At 41.4% G+C, this 12533-nt stretch overlaps 1 protein-coding gene across 1 annotated transcript in view; it reads right to left on the bottom strand.

Annotated features, from left to right (window-relative positions):
• LOC129011734 (phosphatidylinositol 3,4,5-trisphosphate 3-phosphatase TPTE2-like) overlaps positions 1-8341 on the bottom strand; it is a 90612-nt gene extending 82271 nt beyond the window's left edge. Inside the window, 4 exon segments of the mRNA XM_054446913.2 lie at positions 685-738; positions 4117-4170; positions 5392-5445; positions 8289-8341. The gene's annotated coding sequence lies outside the window, so the exon portion shown is untranslated.
• Positions 8342-12533: the final 4192 nt, after the last annotated feature.

Below are 12533 nucleotides of genomic sequence, written 5' to 3'. Positions count from 1 at the left end.
AAACCTTTTCATTACAACCTCATCCCAACGTGTGACAGCCTTTGTGGTGGCAGTTATTTCAACCTCAACTCCAATTTTTAGGTAATCAGCCCTCTTAATCCATTGAATGTCCTGCTTCAAAAATCCTCCATTACCTCGTTACTTTCACCCAGCATGAGCGTCTCCCCAGCCCCACAAAATGCATCAAGTAACTAGAGGTCTTTCACAGGGGCACAACCCGATATGATGGTGATATAAGGTCTGGAGCCCCAGCCTCCATGGTGGCAGAGTTCTGGAGGCTGGCGAACACCTCCAAGTCTCTTAGCTCTGTTCCTTTCTGCTGAGGACTTCACCATTCCCCAAGTACTCCTACCTCTTCCTTGCTCCAAATGGGATTTTCTCTTCCCTCAGCCCACTCTAGTATGTCTCATACACAGAAAATCTGACTTTTCAAGGCATTTGGCTGCTACTAACAAATGGTGAAAAGACAGTAAGAGCCGGATACTCTGTTCCTCTTTTATCCAAAACAATTGTAAAAATGTGGATGTTTAACTATAGTTGCTACAGTGAGAAGATGAACTGTGTCCAAGACACTCTGTATTGCCATGGACACTCCTGAGAGCAAATCCCACTAATCTCAGTATCTTTCTCTGTCACTGTTTTGTTTGTGTCTGTATGTTTGTGTGTACATCCTTTATAACTCACATGTCATCGGTGTCTGCATCAATGATGACTTCCACCAGGTCAACAGGATGGGGACTACAGGACAAATATGATCAGAGTCAGACAGGACACATAATTCTAACGTTTTGCATCAAACAGCTACACTAACTCTACGAGTGATTCCTTGAGTACACTTATTGAACTGGGATGAAATTTTTTCTTATTAGAAATGAGGTTTTATGTGCCAACAGTGAATATCTTAGGCTGTGAACATAGCGATGCATCCAGATTAAGTAACTGCATCTTCACCTCAATGTGTAACAACTTTTTTCGAGGGCAGTTAATTCCAGTTCAATTTTAGTTTTAAGTCCCCTTCTTATAATTTCATCTGAGTACCTCATTCTCTATCACCTCCAATCATCTCCTCAGTTTTCACCCATCCTAGTTATTGGGGGAACCAGCCCCCAATATGTCAACGTAGATTCTTTTCTATTTTCCCTAAGTGTCAGCTGGTCTGAGAAACAAAGAGAAAGAGTACAAAGAGAGAAATTTTACAGCTGGGCCTCCAGGGGTGACATCACATGTCAGTAGGTTCAGTGATACCCCCTGAGCCGCAAAACCAGCAAGTTTTTAATAGGGATTTCAAAAGGGGAGGGGAGTACGAACAGGGAGTAAGTTACAAGATCAGATGCTTGAAAGGTCAATAAAAGATCACAAGGGCAGAGAGGCAGAGCAAGATCACAAGGCCAGGGCGAAATTAGAATTACTGATGAGGTTCCATGTCCCGCTGGGCACACATTGTCATTGATAAACATCTTAACAGGAAACAGGGTTCCAGAGCAGACAACCGGTCCGACTAGAATTCGCCAGGCTGGAATTACCTAATCCTAGCAAGCCTGAGGGCACTGCAGGAAACCAGGGCGTATTTCATCCCTTATCTTCAACTGCGTAAGACAGACACTCCCAGAGCGGCCATTTATAGACCTGTCCCTGGGAATGCATTCCTTTCCCAGGGTTACTCCTTGCTGGGAAAAGAATTCAGTGATATTTCTCCTACTTGCTTTCTCCAAGAAGAGAAATAAGACTCTGTTCTGCCTGGCCCCGCAGGCAGTCAGACCTTATAGTTACCTCCTCTGTTGCCCAAAAATTGCTGTTATCCTGTTCTTTTCTAGGATGCCCAGATTTCATATTGTTCAAACACACGTGTTTTACAAACAATTTGCACAGATAACGCAATCATCACAGGATCCTGGGGCGACCTACCTTCTCAGCTTACGAAGATGACGGGATTAAGAGACTAAAGTAAATACAGGCATAGGAAATTATAAGAGTATTGACTGGGGAAGTGATAAATGTCCATGAAATCTTCACAATTTATGTTCAGAGATTGCAGTAAAGACAGGCAGGATAAATTATAAAAGTATCAATTTGGGAAACCAATAAATGTCCATGAAACCTTCATAATTTATGTTCTTCTGCCACAGCTTCAGCCAGTCCCTCCGGTCGGGGTCCCTGATTCCCAGCAACAAGTTGTCTTTCCCGCCCAAGAGTTACGGCTAAGTAGCTGCAGGCCTCAAGCAAGGGCTTCATCCCATGTGATGGTGTGTATGGGCCAAGGGAGTCAGCCTCAAATTATGGCAGAGCTCTGGAGGGTGTGAAACACTTCCAGGGTTATTAGCTCTGTTCTTTTTTTTTGCTGGGGTTTCTCTGCTCTTTGTCCACTCCTATCACCTTCTCACTCCAAGGAGGATTTGCTTCTCCCTTGGTCCACACTACTAGAACAGACTCATTCCCACAGAAAGGAAAGGTGACACACACTCACATAATAAGGTTCCCTCTATGAGATATTCCCCATTTTCCTACCTCCATCCAAAAAGCAAAAGAATATTCCGTACAAAGCTCATCCTGAGAGGACTCTGGAAATAGTTTCAAGGGAACTCCTTGTTCCCATGGATGCTATAGCCCAAATCACAATCTCTCTAGTGTGTATGAATGCATGGATGTGTGTGTTTTATATGCATAGATACAATTGTATTCATGTCACATGTTGCAGTGGACAGCCTACTAGAAGATACTCTCAGTTCACACATGGTGCAGTGCCAAAGAACTTAAAACGTACATAGTAAGACAACATGTAACTTCCACTTAACGTTTTCAGTTCAATGGAGTTCCAATTAATTTTCTTTTTCTTTATTTTTTTTTCTTTTGAGACAGAGTCTCACTCTGTCACCCACACTGGAGTTCAGTGGCGTGATCTCAACTAACTACAAACTCTGCCTCCCAGGTTCAAGTAATTCTACTGCCTCAGCCTCCCGAGTAGCAGGGACAACGGGAGCATGACCCATGCCTGGCTAATTTTTGTATTGTTAGTAAAGACAGGATTTCACCATGTTGATCAGGTTAGGCTTGAACTCCTGACCTTGTGATCCACTCGACTTACCCGCCCAAAGCACCGGGACCACAGGAGGGAGGCAATGCACCCAGCCTTCCAATTACTTTTCAGCCTGTAAATTGCTCTACCCTACAGAATTCATGTGTGTATTTGGTTCTTTAGAATCACCCATGCCATTTACCCTACATATCATACTTTCTAAGATTACAGCACACATTTTACACCTATCCAAGACTCACTGACTCAAGAGTTAACCAAAACCCTACCACCGGAGCTGACCAATGCATGACAGCCTTTTGTGGGTGAATTTCTTCTAAATTCAACTCCACTGTGTAGGCAGTCATCCCTCTAATCCCATCTATGGCCCCCTTCCTGGATCTCTCCATCACGTCTTTCCTTTCACCCATCATGCTAGTCTTTCCCGTCCATGAGACACAGGCAAGTAGCAGCAGGCCTAAGGAAGAGCAGCATCCAATGAGGTGGTGTGCCTGTGTTTGTGTTTTAGCACCAACCTCCTATGTTGACAGAGCTCAGGAGTGTGAGGGACAAGTCCATGTTCCATTAGCTCCATTCTTTGCCCAGGGCTTCACTGCTCCTTGTCGGCTGCTATCTCCTCCATGTTGCAAATAGGATTCTCTCCTCCCTTGTGTCAACCTGGTAGGCTCTGAAACTCAGGAAATCTGAGTCCTTTAAGAAGCTGCTTAGTAGGAACTAAGTGTGACAAATGCACTAACAACAAGCCGCAGCTCTCCTATGACCAGCTCCTTTTTATACAACTCCATTAGAAAAGGATGCAGTGTTACCTACAAAGGCTACCATGAGAAGAATTGCAAACCCTGTTAAAAACCACTCTCCGTGGCCATGCAGGCTTCTAGAAGAAACTCCACATATGTCCATCCGTCTCCATATTGTATGTTTCCATTGTGTGCATGGGTTTGTTAGTGGACATGTCTTGAGAGAAGTGGGGATGGATGGATGCATGGATGGATTGATGGATATATTTGTTTCTGTGCCTGTGTGTGTGACTACTTCTATGCACAGTTATGCATACGTGTGTCTTTATTTATCGAAATATAACTCACCTTTCATTGTTACATGCCTCTGGGTTTGCTGTTGTCAATTCATTTGTGGGTGGACTAGAGGATGATAAAAGAATACAGTCAGACAGGAGACACAATTTGAAATGGACTTTTATGGAGAAACTAGCTTTCATTACTCTGCACATAAACCAGTGAAGTTCTGACCATGCATGTGTATAGCACTATTTGGTTCTGAAATGTCACATTTTAATTAGAAAGGAGGATTTATATGATGGCAAGCAACATTTTAGGCTGGGGAAAACAGTAATGCTTCCAGATTTAAATAAACTTCTTTATCATGACCTCAGTCCTAATGCGTGTCAGCCTTTGTGGTGGCAGTTATTTCAAACTCAACTTTTGTTTGGAGGTAGTCAGCCCTCTTATTTCATTGAATGTCCTGTTTCAAAGGCCCTCCATTACCTCCTTACTTTCAACCAGCATGGGTGTCTCCCCAGACCCACAAAAAGAGTCAAGTCACTAGAGGTCTGACACAGGGGCACAATCCAATATGATTGTGATAGGAGGTTTGGAGCACCAGCCTCCATGTGCCAGAGTTCTGGAGGCTGGAGAACACCTCCAAGGCTCTTAGCTTTGTTCCTTTCTACTGGGGGCTTCACGGTTCCCCAAGTACTCGTACCTTCTCCTTGTTCCAAATAGGAGTCTCTATTCCCACAGCCCACTCCAGTATGTCTCATATACAGAAAATCTGAGTTTCCAAGGCATTTGACTGTTACTAAGCAAGGGTGAGAAGACAGTAACAGATGGCAGCCTCTCTCTGTAGTGTGTTTCTCTTTCTTTCTAAACAACTATAAAAATATGGAAGTTGCCTATACGTGATACAGTGAGACGATAAAGAAACGGTGTCAAAGATACATTGTGATACCGTCAACACTCCTGAGAGTGAATCCCAGTAATCTCAGCCTCCTTCTCTGTCACTGATTTGTGTGTGTGTTTGTGTGTACATCTTTTTCTTGTTTTTGAGACAGAGTTTCGCTCCTGCTGCCCAGGCTGGAATGCAGTGGCATGGTCTCGGCTCACTGAAACGTCCACCTCCCAGGTACGGGCAATTCTCCTGCCTCAGCCTCCCGAGTAGCTGGGATTAGAGACACCCGCCACCACGCCTGGCTAATTGTTGTATTTTTAGTAAAGACATCATGTTTGCCACCCTGGACTTGAACTCCTGACCTCAGGGTATCTGCCCGCCTTGGCCTCCCAAAGTGCTCAGATTCCAGGTGTGAACCACTGCTCCTGGCCATGTGTACATCTTTTATAACGCACCTGTCATCGATAGGTCGATCAATAATGACTCCTGCCAGGTCATTCGGATAGGGACTAAAGGACAAATATGGTCAGAGTCAGACACAATGTGTCATTCTAACGTTTTGCAACAAACAGCTACAGTTAGTCTATGAGTTATTGCCCGGTTACACTTTGATTATTCACACGTATGTATATCACTAAATGGACCTGAGATGGCATTTGTTTTTTTTATTAGAAATGAGGTTTTATATGCCAACAGTGAGTATCTTAGGCTGTGAACATATCGATCCATCCAGACTAAGTAACTGTATCTACACCTCAATGTATAACAGCATTTTTGGAGGGCATTTAATTCCAGTTCCACTTTAGTTTGTAGGTCCCCCTTCTTAAAATCCCATCTGAGTTTCTCCTTCTCTATCACCTCCAATCACCTCCTCAATTTGCACCCATCCTGGTGGTCTTTCCTGCCCAAGAGTTACAGCCAAGTAGCTGCAGGCCTCAAGCCAGGGCTTCATCCCATGTGATGGTGGGTATGGGCCAAGGGAGTCAGCCTCGCATTATGGCAGAGCTCTGGAGGGTGTGAAACACTTCCAGGGTTGTTAGCTCTGTTCTTTTCTTTGCTGGGGTTTCTCTGCTCATTGTACCCTCCTATCTCCTTCTCGCTCCAAGCAGGATTCCCTTCTCCCTTGGTCTCATTCCCACAGAAAGGAAAGGTGACAATCACTCACATAATAAGCCTCCCTCTATGAGTTCTTCCCCATTTTCCTCCCTCCATCCAAAAAGCAAAAGAATATTCTGTACAAAGCTCATCCTGAGAAGACTCTAGAAATAGTTTCAAGGAAACTCCTTGTTCCCATGGATGCTCCTGACAGTGAATAGTACAAATCTCTTTCTCTCGTGTGTGTATGCATGCATGGATGTGTTTGTATATTCATATATACATGTATAATCGTATTCCTTTATATCACATGTTGCAATGGACAGCCTACTGGAAGATACTCTCAGTTCACACACAGTGCAGTGCCAAAGAACTTAAAATGTACACAGTAAGACAACATGTAACTTCCTAGACTTAATGTTTTCCATTCAAACTAATTCCAATTACTTTTCTTTTGCTTGCTTTTTTTGTTTTTTCTTTGAGACAGAGTCTCGCTCTGTCGCCCAGGCTGGAGTGCAGTGGTGCGATCTCGGCTCACTGCAACCTCGGCCTCCCAAGTTCAAGTAATTCTCCTGCCTCAGCCTCACAGATAGCAGGGGCTACAGGCACGCACCACCATGCTTGGCTAATTTTTGTATTTTTCATAGAGATGGGGTTTCACCATGTTGGCCAGGCTGGTCTTGAATTACTGACCTCGTGATACACTCGCCCTGGCCTCCCAAAGTGCTGGGACTACAGGCGTCAGCCACCATGCCCAGCCAGGAAAGTCTTTTGACATACACACCAGCATTTCCTTTTGTAGCATCCTTGCGCCATGTTAAAGGCATTGTTAAGCTGGCATTGCATGAAGTGTATAGAATATAACACTAATCTGGGGAGACGTTAATAGTAACAGCAGCAGCACTTGTTTTATTTGAATGTAGAAAATTAATTCAAATACAAAAAAATATTTTTGTGAATATATTTGTAATCTTAGGATAGGAAAGAAGTTTCTGAGTATAACAGAAACAGCATTAGTCATAAAAGTACCAATGATATCTGAACTCATGAAGCTTATTATAAAGTTCTACGTAAGGGTGCTGTATTTTACTCTAAATACCAAATGTAAAAACATATTACAGATTTGCCACACGGAGTGGAGATATGACCAATGTATTTGAACATCAAAATTCCTTGAATCTGAAAGATATGGTAAATATGACTTAGCTCACTTAAGACCTAACTTTTTAGAAAGAATTTTAGAATCAGTGTCCAGAACACTATTTTCCCATGAATAATTCTGAAACTGATTTTCACGAACCTGAATTCCTCCCATCTCCAATATATATTATCAATCACCTTTCATTGTTAGCTCCAGCACAGATTTCTGATGTCAGTTCATTGGGATCAGTGCAAAGGATTAAAAGCAAACAGGAAGAAACAACGTAAATTCATACACTACTTTTTTTTTTTTTTTTTTTTGGCTCAAATTGGCTATGACTGTGCTACAAATTGCAATGTGTTGTCCCTAAAAAATTCTCATGTAAATCTGTTACTTGGCACCTGGTACTTCATTTTTCTCCAGAAAGAAGTCTCTATGTGTTAGTAATATAAATTGTTTAGGACTCTCCAGAAAGTTAAATGAATCAAGATTTAAGTACAATTCTTTACTACTGAACCTGATCATCATGTGTGACAGCAAATTGAACTGAAATTTGCTTCAAATTCATGTTCCATTGGAAGGCACACATCGTTCTTGCCCATTTTGATTTCCTAATTCTCAAGTCCCTCCACCATGTGACTCATGTTCTTCATGAGTCACAGATATCTTTGCTTCCCCTCAAATAGCATCAAGTGACTAAACCTGAGGCAGGGGCTCCATCCAATGTGATGATGGCTTTGGGTTTGGGCACCAGCTCTGAAGGGTGAGGGACAGATACAGGGTCTCTTAGCTCTGTTCTTTCTGCTAAGGGCTATTCTGCTGCCTGTCCAATGCTACCACCTTCTTTCTCCAAGTAGGATTCTCTCCTCTCTTGAATTGCTCTTGATAGAGTCTCATACACAGGCATTCTGATAGTCTCCTAAGGCTTTTGGCAGCCAGTTATTAAGAGTCACAAACAACCTTTGAGTACCAAATGTCCCTCTTCTGACCTGATCTTATTTTTTTCACATAGCTTCAAAAACAACGCTACCTAAAGATGCTTATACTCTCTTATGAAAAGCTGTTTTTGCCATTGATGCTGCCAGCATTTTTCACCACTTAGATCAGTCAACTCACCCATTGTGGTCATAGCTGTCAGAGCATATGGTAGACGCTGTTAATGAATCCAGAATTCTACCAAAGAGTAAAAAGCACATACAAAAAATAAAGTCAGATATTTTGGAAGGCAATCAGGATGTTAATCTCGACAGTATTTCAGGACACGAAAAATAAAATCAGAGGAATTTTGACAGGAACTAAACAAACAATTTCAGGGCACAACACTAGTACTTCTGAGACTGTCTGTGTGTGTGTGTGTGTGTGTGTGTGTGTGTGTGTGTGTGAAAAGACACAGAAAAAAGAAAGAAAGTGTAAGAATAATGAATGTTTCTCTATCAATGGCTAGTTCCTGGTCATCCTTGGTAGGAAATAAACAAGTAGGTAAGTCAAGGATAGCCTAAATTATGTTTAAAACCTTTTGTGAACTTAAAGTAGATTATACGTTTAGAATGATTTTGTTTTCTTTTTGTCTGGATTCTTGGTGTTTTTTTTTAATTATATGGCTATATTTTACAAAATCAAGACTTCCTAGCACCCAAACCACTGGCTTAGCTAATTTAATCTCTCTACAACTTCATTTCCTCATCTGTAAGTTAAGACACATGCAGAATACACTCCACATCTGTCAACTTCATAAAATCATGCTGAATATTCAGCATTTTGCAAATATTGGTTTTTAGACCACCTGTTCTCTATACCATATATTATGCCATAAAAATCAGTATGTGGCAATATAAGCTGATACATATTTTTAGTTTCAAATACACAAACATGCTCATCAAACTAATACACTCCCAAGACTCAAGAATTAATGCTCTTTGCCACAATTTGCTAATTTTTCAAATGTTTAAATAAGTTTAAGAAACTGATTGCACACATTTTTCTTTTTTTTTTTTTGCTGCTGATAAAAACTGGGATTCCCTAAAGTGTGCTGAGGTTTCTGGACTTATTTGACCACAGAACCTTGTTCTCACAGTGGAAATGTGTGAGAAATACATTTTAGAAGCAATATATTAAATGGTATCTTTTTATGTCTTTAAGTAAAAGTTCTCCTACACAAACTAATTTTGGACTGTGATCGATAGCTCAAACCTTTAAGCACAGATAGACATTAATATTGTGCTATTCTTTCAGCCTGTGAGGAAAGGAGTGCTGGAGTTCAAATGATCAAATCTCGTTAGCCTGGTCTGAGGGCCATGAAGGGAACCTTTCAAGTTCTAAGTGGGTGTTCTCATGCCCTTGAATGGCTCATGGAAATTCATCCAGGTCTCAGGAAAAACAATATCTTTTACAAAAAGAAAGGCATCTAGAGGTATCCGCTGCTTTTCCGCAGGAAGGACAACTGGGTTGTCTATACAGAATACACTAATAAGTCATAACAGGGGAAAATGTTCAAAACACCAAAAACATAAGAATTTGAGTTTCTGACATAAGCAGCCTTATTGAATGATTACTGGATTTTTCAGATATCTTCTACTGAGGAAGAGAACTGGAAGACACTCAAATTACTCTTCAGATCCAGGTGACAAGCCAGGATTGCTAAGCAAGTTCCTTGGGAAACTAATCTACAAAAAGGACACAAGACATCCATACATGTTACCTGAACTCCTTTCAGGGAGAGTATTGCATGAAGTCTGAAATCATACTTTGATAAGCTGCTTGGGAGCACAGAATGACTTCCCTCATGGGACATGAATAAGTAGCTAGCTAAATTGCCTTCTAAGGAGGGTGAGAATGGCAAACTATCCTAAAATAACGTGATCACACAGAATTCTTAAATGCTTTTTGGTAGATAGGAGAAACCACAGAAGTTTGAGTTAGGTGAAGGTTAGCTACACCTTTATAATCATGCTACCAGGTTATAATAAAAAGTAGGTCTCCAATCAAATCTGCCACACATACAGATATTCATTTAGCAAATGAATTCAGTAGCAAGCAGGCACAGTACATAAGCTTCTGCAAGCTTTCTGTACTTTAGGTGCTCCAAGCATGAAAGGTTCATTCTCAACAGAATCCTAATATTCCAGAGGCCAAAATCTTCCTAAACCTTCCTGGAGACAGGACCATATGAGGATCAAGCCTGGGGTGTCATCTCTAAGTATACACTACAGGCCACACTCATATCCCTTTATCCTGTTTATGCAAGGGTGGGCTGTCTCCAAAACACTTTAGCTGATTCACAGATCTTAAAATGTCATATAATTGTAACATCCTTCATGCTGCTTTGTAAGTCACCAATCTCACTAATAAAAGCCCATTTGTGACCTTCACTGTAATAATTAACAATGTTTCAGGTGTTGAGATGGCACCACTGAAGCCATTTCGGTGGCCATCTCTGTGGAGTGGCTTCCAGAGCTGAGCACTAGGTCACCATCCTGAACAGAGCATCACCATTATGGCAAGCAGCCGCCCCTATAGGAAAGATGAAAGCGACCAGTATATGCATGTTATCACACTGCCTAAAATGTCCTATTTTTAAGGACCTTAACAGGCATAGAATGAGGCTTGTTTTATTTTTAAAATGTTTTTTCTATTTCTATTATTTTTCTATCTAATTGCTTTTCTATTTCTATTTGCTGGGTCACAGACAGCAGCAAATTCCATACCTTTGGGGTTATACCAGCTCATGTGCAATAGAAGTAGAAATATCAAAGCTCTCAGTCTACCACTTTCTGCTCCAGAGATGTGGCCCAAGCACACCCTTGGACGTGAACCAGGGCAACCCAAGGCAGAGCTGGATACCTGGGAGTTTCTCCCTGTAAGCCCTGGACCCGCTTACCTGAAAGCCAGACTGCTTCTGGCGTCACTGCCGCTCAGAAGAAGTTGGGGTCGGTTCAGCCGCTAAAATGACACAAGTCTCAGTCTTGTGTCTTCAGTACAACTTTCTCTAAGAGGGAGAAATTTATTCAAGATCCTGTTAGCAGTTTTCTCTCCTGTTGCCTTTCAGGATTATAGCTTTTCCTTTTTTCATTTTTTAATTCCCAAAACCAAGCTTGTTAGATCAAATCTTTACCCCATTCCTGGAAAATAACAAGGTTACTACTATTTGGCCCTATACCCACTAGTTGTCCCCCAGTACCCTGAGGATAAGGGGACTCTGTAAGGTCCCTGGGAGGGGAAAGGAATATCAATTAGTGGTCCCCCCAACTGGGTATAAGCAAACTTTCCTGTCTTTGGGCCCCAGAGACCACCACCTAGTTCCGCCACCAAAACTTTACATGATTTTAATTCTCCTGATGAGGATGAGAGGACATTAGCCAACTGAGAGGGCAGAGGATGGGATGGGACTACCTTGGCTCAGAGACCCTCACCTCTAGGTCTTTACCTCGTATTGAGAATAAGCCAGTACTGGATTAAGAACTCTGTGTCCACGGCAACCCCAAACAGAATCCTGGTGCTCTTGAGATTCTCGTAGAGTAGGGAATAAAACGAGCTTGGTCCAAGACTGCAGAGACTTAAAAACGCGCTGTTCTGCCACACATACAGATACTCATTAAAGATGAGGGAAAAGGGCATGGGGTAGGGGAGAATGTACCAAAACCAAAGACCACAGGATAATAACCTTAGAGCAGAGACTATCTCTCTCCAGTTATTTTTTCTTTTGTATGTAATGGAGGGGATTCTTCTTATTTACGCTGATGAACTTTTTATCAAGTGTTCAGCTTCCTTTGTGGGTTAGAGAGAATAACCAGAGGGCTCAGTGTTTTCTAGACCATATTAAATTTCACTAAAGTAAGCAAGGTTGATAAGACTTGCAGGGGAAACGTCATTGACTCAAGCTATCATTTTCTAGGATTGTGAGGAAACAAATAGGTGTACATTTAAAATACACCCATATTCTAGCTACAAGAGAGGATTTTGAGTGTTCTTACAGCAAAGAAATGGTAAATGTTTAAGGCAATGGATATGCTAATTACCATGATTTGATCATTATACCATGTAAAATGTACTGAAACATCACATTGTACCTCATAAATATGTACAATTTATTATGTGTCCATTAAAATTTTGATTATAACAAAAAATACACTTCAAATGTAAGAAAACAACCCAACTTTTAAAAAATGGGCAAAATATGTGAACAGATACTTCACCAATAAAGATTTGCAACTGACAAGCAAATGAAAAGATGGCCATCATAACTAGCTATTAGAGAAATGCAGATTCAAACTACAATAAGAAACCACTAGATACCTATTAGAATATCTAAAATTAGAAAGATGGCGTGTTGACAAAGATAGAGAGAAACTGAAACTCTCATAC

The sequence above is a fragment of the Pongo pygmaeus genome, chromosome 14 (assembly GCF_028885625.2).
Source record: "Pongo pygmaeus isolate AG05252 chromosome 14, NHGRI_mPonPyg2-v2.0_pri, whole genome shotgun sequence".
Lineage (NCBI taxonomy): Eukaryota > Metazoa > Chordata > Mammalia > Primates > Hominidae > Pongo > Pongo pygmaeus.
Note: the sequence above shows the minus strand (reverse complement) of the source record. Positions and strands in the feature narration are given on the sequence as shown.